The sequence below is a fragment of the Peromyscus californicus genome, unplaced genomic scaffold (genome assembly GCF_007827085.1).
Source record: "Peromyscus californicus insignis strain IS unplaced genomic scaffold, ASM782708v3 Scaffold_15__1_contigs__length_86483966, whole genome shotgun sequence".
NCBI lineage: Eukaryota > Metazoa > Chordata > Mammalia > Rodentia > Cricetidae > Peromyscus > Peromyscus californicus.
The window spans coordinates 55,374,719-55,382,998 of NW_026294447.1; the positions used below are offsets into that span (position 1 = coordinate 55,374,719).

The following is an 8,280-nucleotide window of genomic DNA, read 5'->3' on the forward strand; positions in this document are numbered from 1 at the left end:
ATGGGATGGGGGCAGGATCAGGGAGTAGCTGGAGGAAGGGAAACTGTAATCAGAAAATATTGTATTAAAAATCTGTTTTCAAGTTAAAAAAATCTTTTAAAAATTCTGCATCTATTCACAATCTTAAAGCCATTCTAACAAAATCTGAACCATAGAGGACACTGTTCATGGAAAAGGAGATGATAAAACCCCTCAGTTGGTGGTCAGTGCTGGGACCAATCTCTTCAAGCCTGGAACAAGGAGACAAAGTCGTGAGCATTTTTGTACTGAAGGCGTCATCCATAAGGAAAAGAGAAAGTGTCACATGAAGCATTTTAAGAAGAGATGACATTGTTGGTAGTTGAAGCTGGTGTCAGAGTATGTATGCAGAGATATACCCAGAAGAAACCACGATAAAGTCACGAGAATTCACTAGAAATTAGTGCAGGCTGTAGAATGATAAACCCCGTGGTGAAGGACAGTTCCTCACACCATATCACAAAGGCTAGTAAGAACTGTTACCCAAAACCTATGTATGACATAAAAGTTATACATCTTCAAGGAACCAGTTTCATATAATAACTTTAGGTGTCTTCCTCAGTCACATGTCACTTTATTTTTTGAGACCAGGTCTCTTGCTGAGCCGGGAGCTCACTGATTGGCGAGGCTTGCTGACCACGCCCTACCCTCTTTCCAGTGCTGGGGTACAGGCACACCACCAGGCTGGGCTTCTGCATGCGTTCCGGAGCAACAGACTCACACCTTCCTGTGTGCTTGTACAGCAAGTACTTTACCACTGAATCACCTCCCACGTCCAGTGCTAGCATTCCCAAGGCCTGCCGGGAAGTCCTTGGGTCAAATGGAGATGTGGCATTAGAACGGGCTTCAGTCTCACTAGCTTTCTGCCAGATCACATGACCTTCTCCCTCCTCCCACATGCCATCCAGAGGTAGAACGCATAAAGCCACCTAATGTGGAATTTTTAGCCTGTGATTTAAATAGACCTCTTTTCTTCATAAACTTAGCCAGTCCCGCGTGTTTTGCTGTAACAATGAAAACAGGTAAACTCACCTGCTGCGGTTAGAATTATGACAAAGACAGTCTTATAGGGAACACGGCAAATGAAACCCCTGCTCCAAAGGGGTGTGGGTTCTCATGACATGGAGAACACATTCTATATACAACTACATGGAATGTTAGGGTAAATGCTGTATAGAGAGGGGAGTAATGTGGAGGGGGGCACCAGGGCAGCATCTGAAAAGCTGTGACTATCAGATGTAGACACCAGGTATCGAGCACCTAGCATCAAGCACCTGGCATCCAGCACCCGGCATCAAACACCGTTAAGGACTGGAGACCAAGGCACATGTGGATACCGTAAGGACCACAGGAGTCTGGGGATTCCCGGACCCCTCCAGACCTCAATGAGTTCTTGCTCATGGAAAGCTGTAGAAAGCGGGAGAGGGGAAAGTGCATCTCTCTGTAGCCCTGGGGTGGAGTGGGAGCATCAGAGGTGGAGTGGGGGATGAGAGGGGAGGGAAGAGAGTGGAGCAAAGATGACCATTTCCCCTGTCACTCCAAGTGACCAAGTGTGGCCAGCAAGGCTCCCTGCTGCATAAAGACAGAGTAGGGACAGACTCTTGTGTTAGTCCTACAAGTTGGCTTTGGCGCAGGCTCCTTTGGACCACATCAGTCATTAAGAAAATCCTTCCAAACGCACCTGAGCCCAGCTCCCCACCACTGCTTTGGAATACTTTAGGGACACACAGCAAATTCACTGGCACCAGGCTCTTCCCCTCCTTTACAGAAACCACAGGGTCTGCCAGGTTGAGGGACCAAGACATCTCCTTGGGAAACAGAGGTGAAGGTTGCCAGGGCCAGTTTGAGAACTGTGTATTTTTAGTTCCGTACTTTTAGAACAGTGACTGGCACTTGAGAACACAGTATGTACCAGCTCCTCTCAGAAGGGATTTTGAAGTTCATTGAAAATCCCTCTGAAGGGCGGCTAGTGGCACACTGCAGCACCAACAATGTTGGACAGGCTCAGCTGGTGGAAAGAGCATCTGACGTTGAATCAAAAAGTACCTTTCTGAGGGTCATGACTCCCCATCAGACTTCTGTGATTGTCTGATGTCAGTCTTCTTAAAGGCTGTCCCGCTTGACCAAGTGAGCCATCAATCCAGCCATTGATGTGTTTTTGTCTTGACCTCCTGACTTAAAACATCTGGTCTTTTAAAAAATACTTATTTTTTTAATTTTGTGTGTATGAGTGTGTATATGTCTGCACACCACATGCATGCAGTGCCCACAGAGGCCAGAAGAGGGCGGCAGATCCCATGGAACTGGTGTTACAGATGGTTGTGAGCTGTTACGTGGGCACTGAGATTCAAACCGGGGACCTCTACAAGAACAGTCAGTGCTCTTAACTGCTGAACCATCCCTCCAGTGCCAATATTTTTTATATAAAGATGTATTTTCATTTTATGTGTATGTGTGAGTGCCTACGCATTATGCAAGTGCACCGTGCGCATGTCTGGTGCCTACAGAGACCAGAAGAGAGCTTCAGACTTCCTGGCAGGGTTACAAGCCATTGTGAGCCATTGACGTGGGTGCTGGGTAAGTGTTATTAATGGCTGAGCCATCTATCCAGCCTCTTCATCCAAGATTTTTTTAAACTGAACTTATTGGTGTACTTTGAATGATCACATGCACCCACACCTGGGTTTTCAGCTTCGTGAAGTCCGGAGCCAGCAGGCTATGTCATCTGTGTGGCTGTGCTTCCCCATGGCCCCATCGTGGTTCCAGCAGCCCCAGAGCCCACTGGTCCCCAGCTCATGTTTGAACTTGAAGCCCCTTCCCCAGAGCCCCGGTTCACCATCACATGCCACCTGAAGGTTCTACCCAATCTCAGAGACCTCTTCCCTCCTCCTGGTGTTTTAATCATCTCCAGGAGGCAGAAGTACAAACAACAGCAGCAGCAACAACAACAATAACAACAACAACAACAACAACAAAAGCTGTTGAGCCCAGGAGAGTAGCCGATGGTTCAGTCTTTTCTGATTCTTGAGTTCGAGAGTTTTCGCTTTGAGGATTGATGTCTGTGAGGACTTCTCAGGATTCCTTGAGGTACAGTCCCTCTCTCCCTCCAGCCTCAGTTTTACCAGCAGAGAGCAGAGTGGCCTTGACGTGTGAATGAATGGCTGTGATGTGGACTCGTCTCCTTGGTTAAACTCAGAACCAGAAAGAAACTTGAGTCCAATCCATTTCCACTCGGGAACCTGACACTGAGAGGCGAGAGAACGGGCCAGGCGCCTCCCACCCTCTTCTTTTCTGTTTTTGAATTCTGTGTGAGTTGCTTTTCTTGTGGCTGTGACGATATTCCTGGCAAAAACAATTCTTAAGGAAGAGCTTATTTCAGTTTACCGTTTGAGGGTTCTGTCCATCTCTGCAGGGAAGGCATGGCGGGAGGCGGGCGTGAAAGGCAGCTGGCCATGCCATGCTGCAGCGGGGAAGCAGAGAGAGAGGAGTGTTTGTGTTTGTCTGGCTTCCTCCTGTTTGCCCAGGGGAGGGCCCCAGCCCATGAGATGGTGCCGTTCTCCTTGACAGCGAACCCTCTACTTAGTTTACCCCACCCAGAAACTCCTTCACAGACACACCTGCAGGTTTGCCTCCTTGGTGACAATTCTAGACTCTGTCAAGTTGACCGCCAATATTAACCACCCATTCATTGGTTAACTTGTTCATTCTCTCTTCGTTATAGAGGGCTACACTATGACCTCATTGTGGGCACAGTGATCCAGCCCTTGGTCTCAGTGGCCAGTTATGGGTTATTTAAGCAGAGTCCTCACCTGGACATAGATGAGGAGCAGGGACCTCAGGGATTCACTGACCAGGATGTCTCCTCTCCCTCAGTTTCAGGGCTAGGCTGAGGGACTAGGGTTGGGGCTGCAATGGCTTCCCTGCTCAATGCAACCAGAGACGTTTCAAATGTATGCTTTGTGCCGAACCATGGGCCCAGCGGCAGAGCCCGACAAACAGCTGGCCAGGACTTTGTTTGACTTTAGAATTCTACCCGCTCCTCAGGGTCAAGGACTGACAGAACTCCAGGTTCTAGCAAAATGTCAGAGGAAGGCAGGACTCAGAGGCAGAGGAAATGGATGGCGATCAAGCCCTGTCAGTCAAACCTGTCATTCACTCAGCACGAGCTCTTCCTGGGGGGCCAGAGTGGGGGAGGCTGGAGGTAGATTGCCTGCTTATGATGAGACATAGAACAGCGGGATTTCCTTTGATGACTTTCCCACAGAGTTTTGGGGCTAGAAATCCAAATGATGGTTAAAAATCCATCTTGAAATTAATTTACCCTTCTTGCCATGGAGCACTGGTATAATTTTGTCGCAGCTTCTGACCACAAGAGTTAGACCCGACTAAGTATGGGGAGCTTGAATGAGACCTTGAGAAATGCTTCCCAGGCAAGCCAGACCTGCCAGGGGCTGTGGTCTTTTGCTCTCTGGTGCCAGGGGTGACCATTTAAGCAAAGCCTTGTTCCGTCTCGGGGGTTGAGGCTACAAGGAGAAGGGGACTTAACAGGCAGTTTCTCACACCTCTTCTGAACACTTAACAATCAGTGGGCCTGAGACAGCGACATTTGAGATTATACCAACACAGTGGGCAGCTGAGCAGGGTTGTGTCCAGAGCAAGAGAGCTGTCGGCATGCGTGTGCGTGTGTGTGTGCGTGTGTGTGTGTGTGTGTATGCATGTGTGTGTGTGTGGAGGGGTGCATCTTTCAGTCCCACTGAAGTTAATAAGTCAAGCAAAATCATCCACATATGTGGGAACAGAAGATTTTCAAAGCAGCGCCTTCATTATAAAAAATGTGTTAAAATTAGTAACTATTTTATATCTTGCCTATTTTCCCATCCAACCTAGTTTTTTTAAACACTCAAATATAGATTTTGCAATATTAAGGTAGATATGCATGAGTCTCAAAACTGAGAGATGAGAACAGGATCTGACTTCTTACCCCTAGGGGAACAGGCATCCTGGGTGACAGTGGCGGTCGTATCTTAGGGACTGTAGTCCACCTTCAGTGTGAGTCCTATCCACCCTTCTGAGCCGTGATCTCAGAGAAATCTTTCTCATTCCTCACTTCACAGCCTGGAGTCTTTCTTGATTTTCATGTTTTCAATAAACAATCATTTTAAATACATTTTTATATTTATTTTTATTTGGGGGCTGGGCACACTTGTAACATCACACCGTATGTGCAGAAGTCACAGGATGACTTGACTAAGTCTTTTTCTACTATGTGGATACTAGGGATCAAACTTAGGTTGTTAGGCATGGCGGCAAGCACCTTTAACAGCTGAGCCATCTTGATGGCCCCTAAATGGAGTCAACGGAGCATGCCTTTCTAGTACCTTCTCTGAACTCAGGTTTCATGCATGCTTGAGATGGAGTGGGCTCTGTGTACACATTTGTGGAAGGAATTAATGAATAAAGTTTGCAGTTATGTCATGATGCAAATGCCCTAAACTTTCTTCTATTGTATTGGGATTTTATGGACACTTTTGTGGCCCTTGATATCTGGGCTTAAAGCCACTTGTAACAGTGCTGTGAAAGCGTTTGTCGTTAGTCTGTCTCCCACTCTCTCCTTCTTGTTGGGGCAGCTGTACTATTTCCTTCTGGAGAACAGTCTCCACCATTCCATAGACGTTCACTTAGGGGACAGTTTGCCTTACTGCGCATGTACCCAAAGCCAGTTCAGAGTGCATCAATCCTTCCATCCTTTTCTGGACACAGCTGAAAGAGTATCGAATAGAATTTGTCTCTGTTTGGTTGTCAGTAGGGAAAGAGACACTAGTTCCTTTGTGCAGAGATCTTCATGCACGTGAGGATGGCAGACCCAAGGAGGTAGAGTGGCCTAGGCCTTCTGGAGCCCAGAAGACTGTGAGTGAATCTCAGATGTCCTGCACTGAGCTCTTTGCACGTGTGGGCTTTGGTTTTTGCTTTGCTGTGACTGTGACTGTGTCCTGGTTCCTGCCTCTTGGAGTAAGAAAGTATGTAACATGTTTTTGATTTTATAAGAGTCCACAACTGAGAGATTTTAGAATCTTAAAGTGACTTTGGAGTTTTAAAAGTGTTGGAATTTTTAAGGACTATGGGACTTTTAAAAGTTTGAATGTTTTATTGATATTAATCTGAGATATTGGGGATGAACAAGCAAGGAAAAGCTGTGGATTAGTAAGGGATGTATTCATGGGTCAAGTCGACAATGGGCCAGTTGTGCTGGTTGGTTTTTGTCAACTTGACACAAGCCTGGACGCATCCAGAAAGATGGAATCTTAACTAAGAAAATGTTTCTGTAAGTTTGACCTGTAGGCAAGTCTGTGGACATATTTTCTTGGTTAATAATTGATGTGGGAGGACTCACCTCACTGTGAGCAGTGTGACCCTGGGTAGGTGGTCCTGGGTTATATAAGAAAGCAGGCCAAGTAAGCTATGGGTAGCAAGTTAGCAAGGAGTGATCCTCCATGGGACTCTGCATCAGTTCCTGCCTCTAGGTGCTTGCTGAGTTCTTTCCCTGACTTCCCTTCATGATGGACTATGACTGTAATCTGAAGTAAACCCTTTCCTCCCTAAGGTGCTTTGGGTCATAGCACTTATCACAGATATAGAAACTCTAACTAAGACATGGGTATATTGCTTAGAGGTGTGTGTGTGTGTGTGTGTGTGTGTGTGTGTGTGTGTGTGTGTGTGTGTGTGTGTGTGTTTATAGTAATCCAGGTAAGTGTCTCAGTCTTCCAAGTGCATAATCAGAAAAGGAGAATGTACATATACCAAACCAATTGGAGTCCGTTGGTGGCTAAATGATTCCCTATGCTTATCAGCCTCATAGATGTGAATCTCACAGCCTCTGCATAAGGTTTCGCAGACCTCATTTTATGTCTTAGTCTCCTGCCTCACCACTAGGAGCCCCTTTTAAAGGGAAGCTGCTTTGCTGAAGTGGGCAGGGCTTTGACCCCATTGAATGGTAGTTTAACCCTCTTTGAAGTTTCTCTTTTGTTTCAGGAAAGTCACTCCAGAGACAGCATAAAGAATGGGTTCAAACCCGCCAATGCCATCCAGCCCCTCTTCCAGAGAGCTAAAGCAATTTTTCTCTTATTGCCTCACACAAGGGGCTCTGCCCATGGAGTGTCCTCTGTCAGCAGTGTGCTGGTGAATGAGGAAGAAGCTGGCCATCCTTTTGGGGCCTATGAAGTCACCTGGTGTCATGCTCACTGATCTCCATGTGTTGAAGCACACAAGCCCAGCCGCCACAGCCAGGAGACAGCGACTCACCTCCAGAGAGCAGCAGTGTCACGGCAGAGCTTAGAAGTTTGCTTAACATATCTGGACTAAACCTAGACTTCTTGATTCCAAATCCAAATCCAAGCACAGTAGAGTCTTAGAGTTGGGTTAGTCTGGATGGGGGAGGTTGGGTATGTGACCCTGGGCAAATTATTTTATCCCTAGAGTCTCAGCTTTATCTTCTTGGAAAAACAATGAAGAAACCATTCCAACTTCAGATTGTTATGGTTGACAGTTCAATTAAATGAAGCCAGTAAAAATGCTAAATAGCAGTGAAAACTGTGTAATAAATGAAATATTAAGAATTATGTTTAAAATGCCCATTTAGCAATAATATGGCTACTTTCATTTGTAATTTCTGTATTATAGTCATCCATTGTCATTGTTATTGTTAAGCATTGCCTGAGGCATAATAAACCCAGACAACATTCACTCTTTGCTCTTCCTCTCACTGTGGGCTTTGACTCTGGGCTCAGTAACTGTGCCTTCTCTCTGTTCCAGGGCAGGATAAGTATGAGAGGATGGTTTCTGTCATGACTAACCTCTGACTCCTTTATTCTTGTTTTATTTCTTGGCTTCTTTTAGCCTCTGTGTAAACAATTCAGTCAGCCTTTGCTTGTATGGAGCATGAAGAGTCTGTCTCAAGGGATTTGGGACTGATAGAACCAACCAAAGGAATTTGGGCTCTGCCTTGGGAAAAAGGGAGGGGAAGATTTTTGCTAAGAACAGGGGCATCTGCCTGGCTCTCCTCCTCCCCCATCTTTGCCCCCACCTCTCTTTTTCACTTTTGCTATGTTAGTTTTTTGTTTTTCAAGTGTGGAAAAAATCATAGCTGTCCTCTGACACTTATTTCTTTGGTAATTTTTTAAGATGGGGCAGGTTAACTCTGGCTTCAACTGCCTTAGTGTTCCCATGGATCTATCTGATACATATTCACTAATTTTGCTCACCTGT

The 8,280-nt window shown here is 46.1% G+C and overlaps 1 long non-coding RNA gene across 1 annotated transcript in view; it reads left to right on the forward strand.

Moving 5' to 3' along the window:
* LOC128110909 (uncharacterized) overlaps positions 1–7,764 on the forward strand; it is a 70,728-nt gene extending 62,964 nt beyond the window's left edge. The window contains exon 2 of the long non-coding RNA XR_008218375.1: positions 7,048–7,764. This is a non-coding gene — a long non-coding RNA (uncharacterized LOC128110909). The remainder of the gene's footprint in view (positions 1–7,047) is intronic.
* Positions 7,765–8,280: the final 516 nt, after the last annotated feature.